Raw genomic sequence first — 18,940 nt, 5'->3', positions numbered from 1 at the left:
ACGGTGCCCGCAAGGGGGGGCGCCATGCTATAACCAAGTGCAGCTGCCGGTTATGAAGACCGACGCCGGTAAACTCGGCGCCCGTTTTCAGTACTGGCAGATGGATGTCTAGCACTGAATCCAGAAGCTGTTTATGCTTACATGTTCCTGATCACACTTTATCCATTCCTATCCCACAGAAGTCCCAGTCAATGTCATCTTAATTTTATTATTATATAGTGATCGAGGATCAGGAAACACCATAGGCGGGGAGTGCACAGTGGGTTCCGGCAGCTCGGCGACTGGTGCCACCTAGAGGCAGGCTCCTGCCATGGCTTTTCCCAGGCGAGGCTCCAGGACCTGCAGCTGCTGGACTTGTCATGTGGAGAGCCTGCCGGGTCCCCTTGTCAGTGGGTCCAAGCTGCAGGCCTCTTTCCTACATAGAAGTCCCCCCGCTTGTCTGCAGTTTTACCTGGCAGCTTGAAAGCTGAAGAGGAGCCTCAGGCTTCCAGCAAGGGGAGAAGAATTCCCTGCGACGGATGCTGCCTACCAAATGCAAAATAAAAAGAGTGAGCATTCTGTTGGTAAATATTAGTTCAGCATTAGACAATATAACGTGTAGGTTTTTTAGCATGCACACTTTTTTTTTGTTTGTTTGTTTCTTGTTTGAAATAATGGGGAGGCAGGTGGCTCTGAGACATTCAGCGTGATCCGAAGTTATTAGTCACCATAGAAAAAAAAAATGCCAGGGTTTGATTAAACAATGAAAGGGAAAGCAGCACATGTTTGCGGGAGCCAAGGGAAACTAGGATTTGATTGTAAGGCTGCCTGTGAGGAGAGGAAAGCAGGAGTACGTAACGAAGAGAAACCCTTACCTGCCTTAAACTGCAATCATTCCTCTCCCAGGGAAATGGGCTGCTCGTTTTGTTTCCCCGAGTTCTGAAGACATCTCTTTTATGTTTGGGTGCTTGCCTAATACTTGTGAATTAGCTTGGCCACTGTTGGAAACAGGATGCTGGGCTTCATGGACCCTTTGTCTGACCCAGTATGGCATATCTTATATTCTTAGGTTATGTAAATGAGCCAAAAAAAACCAACATACCCTTCCCCTTCCTGAAATGAAAGTCAAACTGAATCAAATTTTTTGGATATATCCCTACCCAGCAATGATGTTTCTTGGTGAATGCAATGCTACTGATGAGAAACTGAGTAGAAGGCAACATTTTAATAGTTATACAATGTATTATTTCCTATCCTTTTCCATCTATGGGGGTCATTTATCAAAATGTGATAAGGCGTTTTTGCATGCGTTAAGGGCTTATTGCATGCGAAGCCCCGTTAACGCATGCGATAGGCCCTTACTGCATGCAAAAACATGTTTATCGCATGCGATCGCACCCTTCGTATGGTGCAATGCAAATTCCAAAAATAGGAGGAGTTAGCCTGTCTGTGAAGAGCTATTGCACAGCCATAATGCTGATTTTAACAACACCTCTTTGGATTGTGTTAGGCTGTGACCATGCAGTAAGGTTTCATCACCATTTGTGATGTCTCCTGTAAGGCCTATTTCAGGTGAATTGAGACCACTGTTCTGTTCATAGGTGTCACGTAGAATGTCAAAGTGGCCCCTAACCCCCTACACTGTTACCTAATCCCCACCTCGAGTTACTAGGTGGGCCTACCATAGGGATACAAATACCTACCTATGAGCCCTGATGCTATGGCCAGTCTTTCTCTCTCTCTCTCTCTCTCTCCCTCCCTCCCTCCCTCCCTCCCTCCCTCTCCCCTATATTTGTGAGGTTTCTCTGAGAAAGCTTTTATAGGATTCTGTTTTACTTGAATATTAATGTTAATATTTTTCAACCAAAAAGCTTAACTTTCTATTTTTATTTTGATTATCGTTTAACCCTTTTAGTCTTAGAAAGTTCAGATACACAAGTACTTTAAAACATTTAAATGAGGTTGTGCGTTGATTGAAGTCCATAGAAGCATTGTTGGTTTCTTTCCTCTACTTCCTTTGTCCAATACCAGATGTTAGTGATATCACTAGATAAACGTTAGGGGTAGATTTTTAAAAAAGATAGGAAATGTAAGCGCGTTCAGTGAATTAATATAAATGATTTGAATGCATAGCATGTATTTAAATGTAAGCCTACATACATACATATGTTCTGTGGTAGAGATCTGTATAATGTATAAAGTGTGCATACATGATTCATGTGGGGTATAAATTATGTGTGTATATCTGCTTGTGGCCATATATGCTCAGATATGCTACCACGCATATTTGATTGAAAGTTTTCCCCCATTATGCATTCATAGTACAACAGAAACAAAACATAAGCCTCATAGTTCTCCTTTCTATCAACATCTCCTGGTTTCAGAGGAAGAAAAGTAGATGAGCCCCCACTATTCCACTTCAGGGGTTCATCATCAGCTGTTCATCAGAAAAGACTAGAGTCCAACGCAGCTCCTCTGAGAGACTGTCGCAGATTTGATTTCTTCCTCTCAGTGAGCCTGCCCATTCTGCAACAAAATGAAAGTTACAGCCTCATACATGACTTCTTATTCGAGATCTGTTTAAGCAATTGAAAAATGTTTATTTCTTGTGCATTAATGTAAACATTTATTTTTATTTATTTTAAAGTATTTATAATCCACCTGTTACAAATTTTGAAGCAGATTGTAATTATACCTTTAACATATTTTAATGTCTTTATCTAACTCTCCTTCTCCTCAGGCTATACATATTTATGTTCTTAAATCTCATTTTAAAGGGCTTTTATCACGGGTGGTCACATGCTGATGGGTGTCTGCACAGTTTTCTGCACGGATATCTGTACAATTCACTACATAGGGCCACGAGCGCATGTTTCTGTGTACATTATGGCTTAGATGTTTGGTATGCATGGATTTTATGCATGCATCTAATTAGCAATCGTGGCCGTTATTACATCCCACATAACCCCTGTTTTTTGCTGCGCATACCAAAAGCATTTGCTCAGAAAATTCAACATGGATTTCAGCGCGGGTCTTATTACACTGGACTAATTGTACTGCTTCTTAGCTTTCTTCAGTCAGTCCACCCTTGCTATTTGGACACTACTCTCTATTAGGGGTGTGCATTCGTTCCCTATGAATTGGGAATCTGCAACGTATAGGGCCATATTCGTTGTATTCGTGGGAAAGAGAAACTTATTGCGATTCCCCACGAATACAATGAATCTTCGCCGAATTATTCGGCCGCCCAAAGGAGCCAATTTAAACAAACCCCTGCCCTCCTGACCCCCCCAAGACTTACCAAAACTCCCTGGTGGTCCAGCGGGGGGTCCAGGAGCCATCCCCTGCACTCAAGCCCTCGGCTGCCGGTTTCAAAATGGCGCCGATAGCCTTTGTCCTACTATGTCACAGGGGCTACTGGTGCCATTGGTCAGCCCCGTCACATGGCCATTGACACCATATTGTGCTCCTACCATGTGACAGGGGCTGACCAATGGCACCATCGGCCCCTGTGACATGGTGAGGGCAAACGCAATCAGCGCCATTTTGAATACCAGCAGCCGATGGCCCGAGTGCAGGAAGTCACTCCCAGACTTTTGGCAAGTCTTATGGGGGTCAGGAGGGTCCCCCAAGACTTGCCAAAAGTCCCTGGTGGTCCAGCGGGGGTCCAGGAGTGATCTCCTGCAATCGGGCCGTTGGCTGCCAGTAATCAAAATGGTGCCGCTAGCCTTTGTTCTTACTATGTCACAGGGGCCTCTTGCTGAATGCAACGTATCTGCCCCCCGACAAATATGACTCCCGAATGCAATGTATGATGTCCCTCTGCACATCCCTACTCTCTATAGGTTTATGTCATCCAAATCCCAGATGTAAAAATATTTCTGGCAGAGGGAGAAAAAGTATTGCTAATCTTGCTGAATAAATATAATCATACAATATATTGATAAATCACAATTCATATGCGTTTCCTATTTTCAGAAATATCATCTAAAATCAATGGTTTTTAAGAGTGCCCTCTGATTGGACTAACAAAATACATTATCAGTTTCATTACAATATGAATGGGGCTTATTATCCCTTTTCTGAGATTTATGGGTAGATTTTAAATAGGCCACACACATAAAGCCCGGAATGCGCATAAGTGCCAGCCTTCCTGCAAGGGGTGGGCTGGGGGCGTATTCTGAGCAGAGTGGGGGGTGGGGCGGGGACAGGTCGGGACAGCCAGCGTGCCCAGCTTACTTCAGGTCGGGCTCTGAAGTAAGTTGGAAAACAAAAACAAAAAAAACCAAAAAGGTAGGATATAGGAGTTGGGGAGGAGAGGGAAAGGGGAAGATAGGTTAGGGTAGGGGGTAGGGAAATTCCCTCCCTTGGAACTAGGAAGGAATTGGGGAAGGCCGGGATGCATCGCCGAACGAAGTTTGCATAAATCCTCCCCCCCCCCCCCTTGCGCGTGCCACCCACACATATGCTCATGCATTTATTTATTTATTTATTTATTTATTTATCGAGTTTTATATACCGTCATTCGGTTTCTCCATCATAACGGTTTACAAAAAATACAAAGGTTATAAGGTTAAGGAGGATAACAAGGGTTTCAAAAAGGTTCAAAAGATTGTTAACATAGGGATATAATAAACAGGTTAGTTGCTGTTTAGTTTTTTACGTTTTTTTTTCTTTGTTATAATCCATACTTGTGTTGAGTTTCATTTTTCTTCAGGTTAGACTGGAGGGTGTTGGCGTTGTGTTGTTCATTGGGTGAGTTGGTATGCTTTGGTGGACAACCATGTTTTTAGATCTTTTTTGAAGGATTTTAGGTTTTCTTGAGTTCTGAGTTCAGTTGGGAGTGAGTTCCAGAGTTTTGGGTTACCTAGAGAGATTGTTCTCTTTTGGGTTGAGGTGAGTTGATTGGAATGAGTAGGTGGTATCTTTAGAAGTCCTTTATTTTCAGATCTGAGGTTTCTGTTTGGGGTATGCAGTTTTATGGAGGAACCTAGCCAGTTTTCTTGTTTTTCGTATATAATTTTATATAGAATGGATAATATTTTATATTCAGTTCTGAATTTTATTGGTAGCCAGTGGAGTGAGATAAGTGTTGGGGTGATGTGGTCATGTTTTTTAGATCCAGTGAGGACTCTTGCAGCTGCGTTTTGTAGGATTTGGAATGGGCGGATAGTATTTAGAGGTAAGTTGAAAAGAAGAGAGTTACAATAATCTAGGTTAGAAAAAATGAGTAATTGAAGGACTGATCTGAAATTGTTAGTGGAAAGGAAAGATTTTAAATGACGGAGTGTTAGTAGTTTATAATATCCATCTTTGATTTTTGTTTTAATATGCTTTTTGAAAGAAAGTTCTTTGTCAATTATTACTCCAAGATTGCGAGCATGATTGACCGGAGATATAACCGTATTTTGGTTCATTAGGTTGAGTGGTGGTAGTTGTGGAGAGTTGTTCTTTCTAATATGATTATTTCAGTCTTGTCAAAGTTAAGGATGAGTTTTAAATTGGTTAGTATGGATTATAAAATCTGGTGTGTATGTGCGCACGGCCCACATATCTTATAGCATGCGTGCGCCGGCATGTTATCTTTTTTTAAAAAATGTACACATATAGGGCCTGAATTTCAAAAGCATTTATAAGCTTAAAACTGGGTTTTTACATCTAAGGAGTTAAGTTTCAAAGGTTCTATGGGTATAAATATAATATATTATTGTAAAAATTTTCAATACTCATTTTTCTGCATTGGGATGGTAACTTTTAAACCTGCGTGCGGGTGCACATGTATGCGCATTCGTTGGACTGTGCCCAGAGACACAACCATTTTATAACATATGCATGTATGTTATAATAGAGGCGGACCAGTCACACATTTGTGCGCAATTTTAAGTGGGCGTGCGCCTATGTATGTAAATGCCACTTCTACCGCATAAGTAGAGGGATTTTAATAGACACGCATGCTAAAGCCATTTCCAGTTTTCCCAGTTCACCCAGAAAAGGGATAGGACTTCCAAACCCCCTTAAGTTTTAGCCACTCTTCTCCCTTCTTAGTTCTGACCTTTAAAATCCTGCTGATATACCTAGAATTTTTTGTTTTACAACTTACACTTCATTCATAGCAAAAGTAAGGTTAAACGGCAAGGGACCCCAGCGTTCACCTGTTCACGTAAGGATTTAAGTGCTAATTTCAATATGAAATCCAGGAACGCCCACTCCCCGCCCATACTATGCCCCTACCCTGCCCTTTTTTTGAAAATTTTCATTTGTGCACGTAGCAGCAAGTACATGCGTACTCGAGCAGCTTTTAAAATCCTCTTGGCACATGCCAGTCCAACTTGTGTGTGTATCTCCTGGTTTTGGCACATGCAGGACTTTTAAAATTCACCTTTAAGTGCACCTAATGCAGGTAAAACCTATTGACAATTCAATACATATATTGAAACAATTTTCAAAAGCCCACTTACAAAGGTAAAGATCATTTATATATGTAAAACCCAGTTTTATGCATGCAAATCTTTTTGAAAATTAACCCCATATATTTTATGCCATAGAAACATAGAATATGATGGCAGAAAAGGACCAAACAGTCCATCAATCCTGCCCAGAAGCTTATGGTAGCATCTGCTGCACCATACAGATCTCCCCCATCCTTAGTTTCCCAAACTGTCAAAGTCAGGGCCCTTGATGGTTGCTGTCTGAGTCCAATTCTCTGTTACCTCTTGCTGCTGAAGCAGAGAGCAATGTTGTAGTTGCATCAAAAGTATCAGGCTTATTGGTCAAGGATAGTAACAGCTGCATCAGCAAGTTACTTGTTTACTCAGACTGTAAAATTCAATGTCCTTGTTGGTTGCTATCTGAATCTAATTCCCTTTTTCCTCTTTTCCCCCTGCCATTAAAGCAGAGAGCAATAATGGAGATGCATCAACAGTATGAAGGCTTATTGGTTCAGGGTAGTAACTGCCACATCACCAAGTTACCCCTATACACTCTTTTCTTCATTTCTATCCTCTAGCCTTTAAGGATCAATAGTATTTATCCCATGCCCCTTTGAAATCTTTCATCGTTTTTGTCTTCACCACCTCCTCCAGAACTGCATTCCAGGCATCCACCACCCTTTCCATGAAGAAATATTTCCTGACATTGGTTCTCAGTTGTCCTCCCTAGAGTTTTATTATGTGATCTCTAGTTCTATTGATTTATTTCCAACGGAAAAGGTTTGTCGATTGTGCATCATTAAAATCTTTCAGGAAAATGAAGATCTGTATCAAATCTCCCCTGCACCTCCTCTCCTCCAGCATATACATATTTAGGTCCTTCAAGCAAGAAGACTCTCTTCTATGGTTTTGGTATGAATCAACCAACCATCCAAAGAGGGGAGAACCAGAATGTTGACTTTGTGGAGAGCTGCTGCTACCACCTCCATGAGCTAGGAAAAAGGTCATGGGCTCCCATGGCTAGCCTGAAGGCAAGACCTGAAACTGGTAAAGATTATCCAGAATAGCAAAACGGAACACTGATGTTCCCAACAGATTGAAATATACATCCAGGGCTGGAATGAGCCATCTTTTTTAGGCATGACCAAATAAACGGATATCCATTCAAGAATGGGACTCACTGCTTTCAGGTTCAACTTCCATTGTAATGTCACTGCCACTTCTACCCTCTGCTGAGGGGAGTTATGTAGAGAGACCATGAAGACATCCAGGAGGAATGCAAAGAAATTCTAGAGCATACCCTTCCTAAAAAAAACTTTGAGAACACATTGATCTGATGTAATCTGGAACCACCTTTTGTAAAAATGGGATAGATGCCCCCTATCTCCTGAACCAACAAGCGACCCTGCAAACCTTCATTGGAAGGTCCAATAAAGCAAATCGGAAGGCGGTCCCACGTAGCCAAGGCAAAAAAGCAAAGACACAACCTTATGCTGTGGAAAGATTTTATTAATTTATTCTAATACAGAGCCCGACTCCGGCCGACTTTCTCCAATTAAGGCTGCATTAGGGGATGACTTCTGATGGCAAAGAAACTACATAGGTATATTCTTATGTAGTAATACTGTCAAGTCAAATTTCAGTCTTGATCATGCATACAGCTCTCTCCGCTTTGTGAGCTGACAGTGTATCTCGCTCAAAATTATGTTGTTTAAGAATAAGGCAAAAATAAAAACGATGTGTATTTTGCCTTCTATTTCACAACCTCTCAAACGCAATAGGACAGGTCCTCACGATGCTAAATGGTCCTTCCCTCAAGAGGTAAGTGGTGCTCTGGTCTTTCCATTATCTCCTTTCAATTCCTTCTTCTTTTTATTTTTTTTTTACTCAAAGGCACTACCCTGAAGGGAAATGCATGTCCACCATCTGCTTGAAACAGAGAATACCGGCAGGCTGATGTCAGGGCAGGACTATATGGCTGTGACCTCAGCTTTTGCTCCGTCTCCATCTGCTGGCAGAGGTGAAAAACCCACTCGTTGGGATTGACCTACCCAAATGCTACAGAAGTTCCTTTCAGCACTTGCTGTGACTTACCCGCTGAGTAAGACCTCCCTATTATGTAAAGTTATGAAGAGGCATGCAGTGATTTTTTTTGTAGCATTTCCTTTATAATGTTATATTTCTTCATTTCAGTGTTATTCTTTTTTTTTCTGTTCTAATTTTTATGAATAACAACAATCTTAATTTCTATAGTGTTTCTCATTTAAATTACTTTCTAATGTGTTTTACTGTGCTACTACATCAGACACATATGAACCACCACTTCTGGTGTGTAAAGACTTTTCTCCCTGTTTCATGCCTAATCTAGGACAATTTACAAATATGAAAGGAAACAAAATTATCATGACCTAATTACAGGTGGGGAGACTGAGGTGCAGAGATAAAGTAAGGTTGTCTAAATTCACACAGAGAAACAGTGGGGGAGAACTATTCAAACTAATGAGTCTCATGAACTATAGTTAATTCAATATGTCACCTAATGGCTAGAAACCTACTTAATGCATGAATCACTGCCATATTTTTCCAAAAGGAGATGGAGATTTGGCATTGTAGAGCTTTGTTTTGGTTCTTATTATGATTTTAATGTATTTCAAACAGACAAAAAATAATACCCTTCACTTGGATTTTCTTGATTTTCCATTCCGTAGATCACAAATGAATCAGAGGGGATTCTTAGCTGTGTTCTACACAAGTTAAAAATAATATAATAACACTAACTGAAGCTTAAACTACCTGACAATAATCCAGGGTCAGCCAAAGTGCACACTATTTCAAGGTGAAAAAAAAATCAGATTGCAGAAGAGTGCAGTTGCTCTGAGATAAGGAGGCAGCATATTTTATATTGTATAGCCTCTGGGTGTTGTCTCATATTTATATGCATTTTAATAAAAATGGGTCACTAGTGGGCATCTAAAGTAAATATTAAAACCAAAATTCCTTAAAGCAGATGGTTCCACTTTTTCTTCTAAAAGAATTTTTGCAGTGCCATTTTTATGCCTTTATGACAATGTATACCCCTTATTTCATCACTCCCTTGATATTACAGCTTCTTTTCACAAGTTAAGTAAAAGGTAATAGCAGAGACTATAGAAATGGGATTAATCTCCTGATGCTCGCACTGACAGTCCCGTATATTTTATAACAACTTCAGAGATGCTGTAGAAGCAGAATTAACAAGCAATAAAGACATCCTGCAACTGTTCTACACATTCTGCATAACTACGCAGCAGTATAAGTGGTGCTATCAAATTTCTGGTGAGCAAGGGCACAGAACTGGGAAATAAAACATAATGACAGTGGCTCAATGAAATGAAAATCTAAAACTATATGTATGTCACATGCAATAGTGGAGGGAACATGAGATTATTGGTTTCTTAGGGATCTATTAATTTGATAAATTCTGAACCTTGCCAACTATAAGGTGAAAGTAACGTGTTTCTGATGACTTGCAATCATGTTGGAAAATGCTCTGATCTTCTTTTCACCTATATCTAAAATTTATCCAGCTAACTAGAAAAAGGCTCTTTCTCTATACTCAGCAGGCAGCCAACTGCAATGACTGTAAGTACTCCTTGTTAAGCTTCAGACGCCACCACACTGCCAACTTACTGAGAATGACTGAAATGTACTTCCTCACTTAGTGGTGCTAAAACTTGCTAGCAGATTCTTTATTTTGCAATGTACTATCTGAGATGAAAACAGATCTACCACTAAATTAACTTCAGAGATCTATAGCTACTACACAGACATATTTTAAATATCATGCTACTTTGCCATTTTATTTAGACTGTAACATCTATAGTAGTTTAGAAAAGGTTACTTTGGAATTTTGGCATTGGATATGTCATTAAGTAATGCTTTGCTGTCAAAATGTAAAGGTTAAAATAAAATTTGGCACATGCATGCATGCCTTTTGCACCAATAAAAGTGCTTTACCTCATCCAAATGTAATTTGCCATGAAATATTATTTCCAACTTAGCAAAGCGAGACATTCCAGAACTCTGATAAATTATTCTATTGTTTGCAGCAGTTCCTTAAAGCATAAACCTTAATTACATATATGTTCTATACAGTAAAATATTTATTTCCATCTCAAATTTTGTAGTCTAGTTTAAAACTGTGAATCTATCAGTGAGTTTTAATTTTGATTCATTGATCAATTTTTATGGTTTAAATACATAAACAATTTACACATGTTCTATTAATAAACTCTTTTTTTTTTTTTGCTTCTCTCATTTTATAAAAAGAATGAAAATTGGAAGAAAGGTTTATAGATCACAGCCGAGGAAGAGAAATGAATTCATGAGTTTTTAACTGAAACCATTTTTATAGCAAATGTTCCTAGTAGTTGAACATTTTACAAAGTGACACCGACAATGTATGTGAATGCAGTGGAAATGAGATGGTAGGTTCACATTAAATCAAGAAAGCTTTCTCAGAATCTGTTGCTGGAATCAGTGGAGTCTGACTACCAGAAGTTCATTGTGCAAGAGTAGAGAAGAAACATTATCACTTTATTACTGAGTTTGTTTGAAGGGATAACAAACAAAATCACAATTAAAAGGCAATTATGGGAGTGATAATTCCCTATTATTTATAGCTATATAACATGAGAAAATAAATATCTCTTGGGTTTACAAACATCAATACAGAATTTATAAAATATCTAAACTGTTATTTCTTTTTTGATTGGGTGGGTGGGATTGGAGGTTAAATTTTCACAAAATGTTTGTGAACTAGTTTGGCAAATATGCAAGCAAGTTTGTGGTTTTCTGAATTAGGCCTGGATTTATCAAAATGCACTAAATATCATGTGATAGGAAAAGGGGCATATTTTATGGTAATAGGCAGTTTATTGCAATTGAGAGAGAGAGAGAGAGAGAGCGAGAAAGAGAGAGAGAACTTAGCTGTAATGCCCTCACACTAGATAGGTATTTATATCTTTATGGGAGGCCCACCTAGAAACTCGAGGTGAGGTTTGGTATTAGTGTAGGGGTTAGGGGCCTCTTTGACATTCAAAGTGAGACGTATGAACAGAACAGTGCTCCCTTCTGACGATTTGATGACCTTCGGAGTGAGGTAACTCACCCAAAGATGTGATTTGTGCAATGTTCTCTCAACCTTGCTTGATGTTACCCAGGTAGAGAGTCCATCAAGCTAGGATGAGAGAATACAAACTATATAGAGGTCATTCATGGTTAATGTTACTATTAACTGCTTTTAAGAAGAAAACATACTGTATATACTTGGCAGGCTGCCCAGTCCAGTCTTGGAGGCCGTAATTAACATGGCACTGAGTCTGACCCATACAACACTCAGTCATGACCACAGGATGGAGAAAAAGGGGATTGTGAAATGAGGGAAAGATTTTAGCTGCAGACTGGAAAGGTTTGGGCACAGCTGGATGGCTGAGAGACCCTGGGAGATGGGGCTTAAGTTTGAATAGTACAATTTTTAAACAGGTGGTCTTTTGGAATTGTTCCTCTTTGCATGTTCCGCCTGAATCAAGGCAACACCCCTCCCCCTGCCCCCTTTGGTTTTATGTAAAGTTGCCTGCCAAATCTTGTCTGCTCTTTTATTGTAGCTTGGGGGTGGGAGACCCGAGCCAATTTTGATGGTTGGTCTTCTGGCATTGATTAAGCCAGAAGTTAATCTGGTGATTTTGTGGGTGGGGAAATGCTGATGGCATGCCAAGGGCTGCACGCTGGACATGTGGCCAGGTGATGGACATCGGCAACTATTTCCCCAAGAAACCATTCCTGCTCGATCTGAAGGCGGAGGTTCACTGAAAGAACTCTAAAGATCATTTGGGTCACTTGTGGCCTCCGCTGGGAAGTGGTGGAGACACTCAGGCTTCGGAGAAGAGAGGTGGAAATGGTGTTCCTTGTTATAGCTCAGGTCAGATGTTACACTAAAGCTGTGGCCTTTATTTACCCCCAAAATGTTGTCCGTGCTATTTAAGATTGTCAGGGAGTAGGGAGTGAAAATGGGACAAGAGGTTTCAGTTACCCATGTTATACATTTTCTTCACAAGACTATTTGCATGGCCTTTAATTCTGTCTGGAGGGATCAAATTTAACATTGTCATTTCCTTCGAAAACATGACATAATTTCATTTGCCAAGTTAGAAGTTATATACCTTGGAGGAAAGGAAACATGTGATAGATTTAAAAAACCTCCAAGGAAAAAATACGCAGAGGCAGGCCTATTTTAAATGAAAGGAAACTCTAAAAGAAGGGGGTCATGGGATGAGTATGAAAGAGGATAAAATCAGGAGAAATCTAAGGAAATATTTGTTTACAGAATGGATAGTAGAAACCTGGAGCAATTTCACAGTGGAGAATAATGAGATAAGAACAGTATCAGAATTCAATAAAGTATGGAACATGCACAGATGATCTCTGAGGGAGAGGAAAGAATTGTAAAGCTGAGCGGGGGGTGTGGATGGGAAGATTGGATGGGCCGTATGAGCTTTATCTGCCATCATGTTCGGTGTATTTGTGTTTCTATGAAGTCACATTCTCTGCTCCAGCACTCCTACGATAATAAGCACTGCCATTTTTAATCAAAGACAGGACAAACTGTCACAGGTGAGACTGGTAGGTAGATGAGGAAAGAAATGCTCAAGTAAAAGAAGATGACACTGATTTATAGAGGCAACATCTTAGAGGACCATATTCAAAAGATCTGTCTGGGTACCTCTGGCAGCTACCCAGACAAATCTTTGATTTCTAATATGTACCCTCACTTTAAGATGAATTTTAAAAGCCAGACACGCACCTTAATTAGGGGATGCGCAAATATGTTGGGCTCATGCACGCTGAATGGATTTTAAAAGCTACCAAGGTAAGCACGTATCTCCCGGAGCTCGCACATCTCGAATGTTTTCAAAAAGGGGTGGGGAGTTGGTGTGGTCTGGCTGGGCACGGGCATTTCAAGGCATGAGCCTGAGATGTACACGTAAATACTGATGCGATCCATCACGCAAATCAGTCCCCTGCTGCATAACTTTCCTTCTACTATGGATGACCCATAAGTAAAAAATTAAAGAAAACTAGGCAGATCTGCGGGGTTTTTAGGATTAGGGGTAACTGGGGGGAGTGAAGGCTATCAAACCATGGCGGGGGGGGGGGGGGGGTTGGAGGACCTATCTCTTAGCTGGGTGAACTGGGAACAAACTGGTAAAACTTGGAATGGCGTCGGAGAGCACCCCTTTTTAAATTTCCCAATTTGCGTGGTAGAAGCAAGATTTGCACACACATGCACGCACCCACTTACAATTTGGCACACATTTGCCTGCGGCCAGGCTATTTTATAACATGTGCACATATGTTATAAAATGACCACGTTCATGGGTGGGGGCAGACGTACATGCGCCAATGTGCGTTCACACGCTGGTTTGAAAGTTACCGTCCCTTTATTTAAATGTCATATATATAACTCATTACACACACAACATTTAGCCAGATATAAAAGAGGTAGTGTGGGAGCATTCCAGGGGTGGGGCTTAATTTTAACCAGTTAGCACTGATATTCAGCACTATCCAGATAAAGTTATGTGGCTAACTTTGACTTTAAATAAATCCTCGTGAATCACCACTGAACATCAGCGATGTTAATATAATCAAAAATAAATCAAAAACAGCATGTGGCTGCTGTATCGCTGGCAAATTGTATTTCGCTGTATTCTCGAAAACATTTTTACTATCTCTAAAAGGACTCGAAAAAATATTTAGTTACCCTACACTCTGTGAAACAAAACTTTCAAAAAAGATTTTTTCAATTTTTTTGATTAACTTCATCTGCCCCACGGGGCATGAATGATGAATTAAATTTAAATACTATATTGTAAACTTTTTTTGAATTTCACCTTTATCAGTTGTTTCCTACGGAGTATATAGAGCATGACAGTCGGACAATCAAGACAGTTCACTATGCTAAAGCACAGTGAGTTATGATTCATATACCATCAGCATGGTAAAGTAACGCAGCCAATTTGAGGCTTATGGCACCATTTGGAGTGTTGGTAGTAGAAGACCTTTAATCAGGTCGGCTCTTCATGTCATCAGCATTTTCAGCCAGTGAGGTTTAATAATGGCCATCTGCTTTTAAGAAACAACATTGAGTAATCTCTTCATCAACGCACATATAAAACACACAAGTTTATTTTGAGTTCATTTTTTCGACATGTGAAAATGAGTTTGAAACAAGATAATCGATTAACAAACAGATGATCAGCAGGACGCGCACTGTTTCACAGTTTCAATAAAGGTCCTTTTGTTTTAAGTTCATTGACCTAGAAATGTTTTCAACCAGGTCCTCTTGGTTTAGAGTACCGACTCGAGAAATGGTTCTCAACCTGGTCGTCCCCTGACGTAATCCGTCTTTCAACAGAGAAAGCATCTTTGATTGGATGTTGAAAGTTTCTCTTACGTGATTGGCTTAGAAAGGACCCCTGTTCAAACATTTAATCGAAAAGAGTGAGCTTCAAGGCACTCGTTTGGGGGTTTGGAAAAGCATGCAGCCAGCTTTATGCGGCGAACAGCATTTTTTGATTCCAAGGTAAACTTGAATTACATTTTAAAAAATCTTTTCTGGCGAGGCACAGAATTCTTCAAGGTTGGCGAACACTATCGAGGAGATTCCCCTGAAGAAGGATTTACATCTGAAACACGAACGGTTTGTGTCGGGATTGATTTAAAATCGTTTGGACATTTACCAACGTTCGCATGGAAGTCTATCATGGACCCGCCTCAAGTTAATCTGGTATTTTTATAAGATTATATTTAGATCCTTTTATAGGAAAGGTAAATCTTCTCCCCCACGGGTGTTTTTTGAATATTTTGGGATTTACAATCTTTCATTCACTAAAATTTCCTAAAAAAAAGCATTGCTTTAGTGGAGGCGGTGGGGGTTGATGATTATACACCAATTATGTATTGGTTCGGAGTTGCCTACATTATATATGAAACTTCCACCTCTCCACAATAAGATTTTTTCAAAAAAATTGAAAAAATCTTTTCTGAAAGTTTTGTTTCACAGAGTGTAGGGTAACTAAATATTTTTTCAAGTCCTTTTAGAGATAGTAAAAATGTTTTAGAGAATACAGCGAAATACAATTTGCCAGCGATACAGCAGCCACATGCTGTTTTTGATTTATTTTTAACTTTGACTTTAGCCTGGCATATCAGGCATGGCACCTATCAGTTTTATTCTGCTCACTCAATATGTAGTTCTTAAAGTTCAAAAATTACTAGGCGAACCAATTAAACAATGCCTTTATTTTTAGAAGGAATTGCCACTCGTAAGTCCTGATTGTCCATATGTTTGAAGTTCATTTAATATTAAAAGAAAGTTTTTACGGAATCAAGTTGCTTCAGAATCTCAATTTTTCTGATATTTGTATGAGACAAGCTAATTAATGGATTCCAGTACTGTAAGAGAAAATATCACCAATCTCATTACAGCCTGAAAAGACAACTAAGAGCAGAACTGATTGATTGGATAACCTTTTACAGTTTAAGATCAACACTAGCCTTCCAATTATCAACCTGGGAATAAATACAGCTTCTCAATCATTGGCGTCTCATCTCAGCAGAGCTGCCTCTGTTGGAGTCAGAGATCCCCAAGAGTTGTTCCATTTTTTTCTTTTTTAAACATAAGTGCTGAAGAAATTATCCCTGTACAAATTTGTCTTAAGTTCACAGAAACTGCCAAAACTTTGAGCAATGAGCACAACTATTACTGCTGCGATAGGATAACAGCACATCTTATTGGTACTTGTGGAATTTTTGCAGAGTATGGGTAAGGAAGAATTAACTTCTCACAAGTTTGATGAATCAGATATACTTCACTGGAGAAATCTCGGAAGACTTCCTTGCTAATAGGTTGGTTCTAATCCCCACAATCAGCCGAACACTGGAGTGCAGAGATTACAGGACAGCGCACTGTATGTCACATCCATCAAAGAAATGCTTGCTGGTCGTTAAAAACATAACCCTGCCAATTGCTGCACAGCATTTAGAGCATGTGGAAGAGGGACAAAAAGATGACATTTGCTTATTCTGAATGATAGCTGAGAGAAAGAGTCAAATAAGAAAGAACTATATCTTTGCTTTGTGGGCAATGCCAAAATATTTCATACCATCACTCATAGAAATTATGGAGGCAATAATTAAACTGCCAACTTTGGTCAAAACACCATCTGTAGTTTTAACCTATGGGGTTTGAATCAATAATCCAAACAAAACTATGTACATTCTTTTACTCTAATTATTGCTGTGGGGAAAAGTACCCAAAGAGACTGGCACATACGTTTTCTGAGAGTACTTTCTCCAGGCAAAACAGGAATAGTTTTGAAAATCAAAATCATATGTGTTTGTTCCTTCCTCAAAAAACCCTGTCCATAGGAATAATGTATATATATTCTTATCCATTGCTTTACTCACGAAAATGGCTTTGACAACCGCCCTCAGTATGTAGAGCTGGAATACTAAAATATGAAATCAGGTTAGTCAGGAATGTATATTTGAATCAAATATCTGCAGTGAGAACAGTAGTAAACCCAAAGAATGTGGAAATAAAAGAGGAAATAGGACACGGATGCATACTCTCTCCACTTTTTGTTATGAACTTTAAAATCTCAGAATCTGTGAAATAACTGGAAGGCATAAACATAAATGGCATAATCTTGACAAATATTTGATATGCTGATGATAAGAGTACTACTACTGCCATCTAAGAAAGACAACCCATAAATTATTTATTTATCTATGGAGATTTATGAGTTTTCTATTTCCCAGAAAGAAGTGCCAGGAAGCATACAAGGCATCGAACACTGTAATAATAAGGTGCAAATTAATTATTAAAAGGAGTCTTAAACAATCAAGTTTTACACATGTTTCTGAAAGACAAATAATCCCTCATCAGCTCTGCCTCACTCCTGAGTTGCAAAGGTTAGGGCCAGCACAGGAAAAGGCATGTTTCCTAGTTTCTTCATCTTTCATGTGTATGTTGAATGAGCATAAAGATGTATCTCAGCACAGAAGTTCAGTGCGTCATGCACAAAAAGCCCAAGTTGCTTTGAAAATCATTTGTTATGCACTGATTAGAAAAATATTCATGGAGGTGAATTTTCAAAAGGTTGTGCATTGAAATATTGACATATATGTGTGTGAATAGCATTTAGCCATGTAAATGCAATTTTATAAACCTCAAATACACATGCGTAAATCGAGTTTGGGTGTAACTATTTGAGTATAAAAAATGGGGTAGTCTAGAGGTGTACCAGGGTGTGTCCATCATTTACACATTGCCATTTTATAAGATATGTATTCATATACATTTGGCAACTAACCTGACATAGGAGATATTAAATGTGTTTATTGTGAAGTACTGACTGGGCAGGAGGTCTGAGTGAACTGGGAGGAATTCAGGCTGAAGAACCAAGAGGTCTCGGCGACCTGTAAAAGGTCTGGGCAAATTGGTGGACTAATTGGTAAAAGTTGCAATTTCACTGAATGTATATGTTACAAAAATTGAGGAATTACCCCTAGATTCATCAAAATGCTATAATGCCTGATGTAAGAGAAAGGGGAATTTTTAGAATTTAGTATTGCATGGTGCAGTAAAGTTTTTGCACCCTGTCATACTTCTATTTCACAGCTCATAAGGAGAGAGAGCGAGACAGAGAGAGAGAATTTGTAAGGCCTTCATAGTAGTCAGCTACTTATATCTCTATAGCAGGGGCAGCTAATAGCTTGAGGTGAGATGTTGATGGTGCTTTAGGGTTTAGAGACCAGTTTTACATGCAGAGTGAGATGTACGAACTGCACACTACACCTTGGTGAAGATTTGACATCATTTAGAGTGAGGAAAGTCTCACAAAGATGAGATTTCTACTATGTTCCTTTGCCCTAGCTTGATGGATTCTATAATAGGGTATCATCAAGCTAGGGCAAAGGAACATAGTACTAGAAATCTCATCTTTGTGAGACTTTCCTCATTCCAAATGACGTCAAATCTTCACCAAGTTGAACTGTGCAGTTTGTATGTCTCACTCTGCATGTAAAACTGGCCCCTAAACCCTAAACCACCACCACCTCACCTCGAGCTTTTAACTGGCCCTCCTATAGAGATATAAAGAGTTGACTACTATGACAGGCATATAACTAGTCTCTCTCTCTTTCTCTCTCTCTCAATGCAGACATCAGTTCAGCAAAACAAAGATTGTAACTTTAAGAGGGGTGTGCGGGTACCCAAATATATACAGGCGCACAGCCAGATGCACTGCAATTTTATATCCTATGCACAAATATTTGCACATGTTTTATAAAATAAGCCATGTGTGTGTATGTGTGCCTCCTATTATAAATGTGTACATGCACATCAGGGAAATGTTGGCTTCGAGACACGCAAATGAGGGAATTTTATAACAGGCGTGCATCCAAGACATGACCAGTTTCATCAGTTC

This window comes from Rhinatrema bivittatum, chromosome 5 (genome assembly GCF_901001135.1).
Source record: "Rhinatrema bivittatum chromosome 5, aRhiBiv1.1, whole genome shotgun sequence".
In the NCBI taxonomy this organism is placed as follows: domain Eukaryota; kingdom Metazoa; phylum Chordata; class Amphibia; order Gymnophiona; family Rhinatrematidae; genus Rhinatrema; species Rhinatrema bivittatum.
This window is presented reverse-complemented; position numbering follows the sequence as displayed.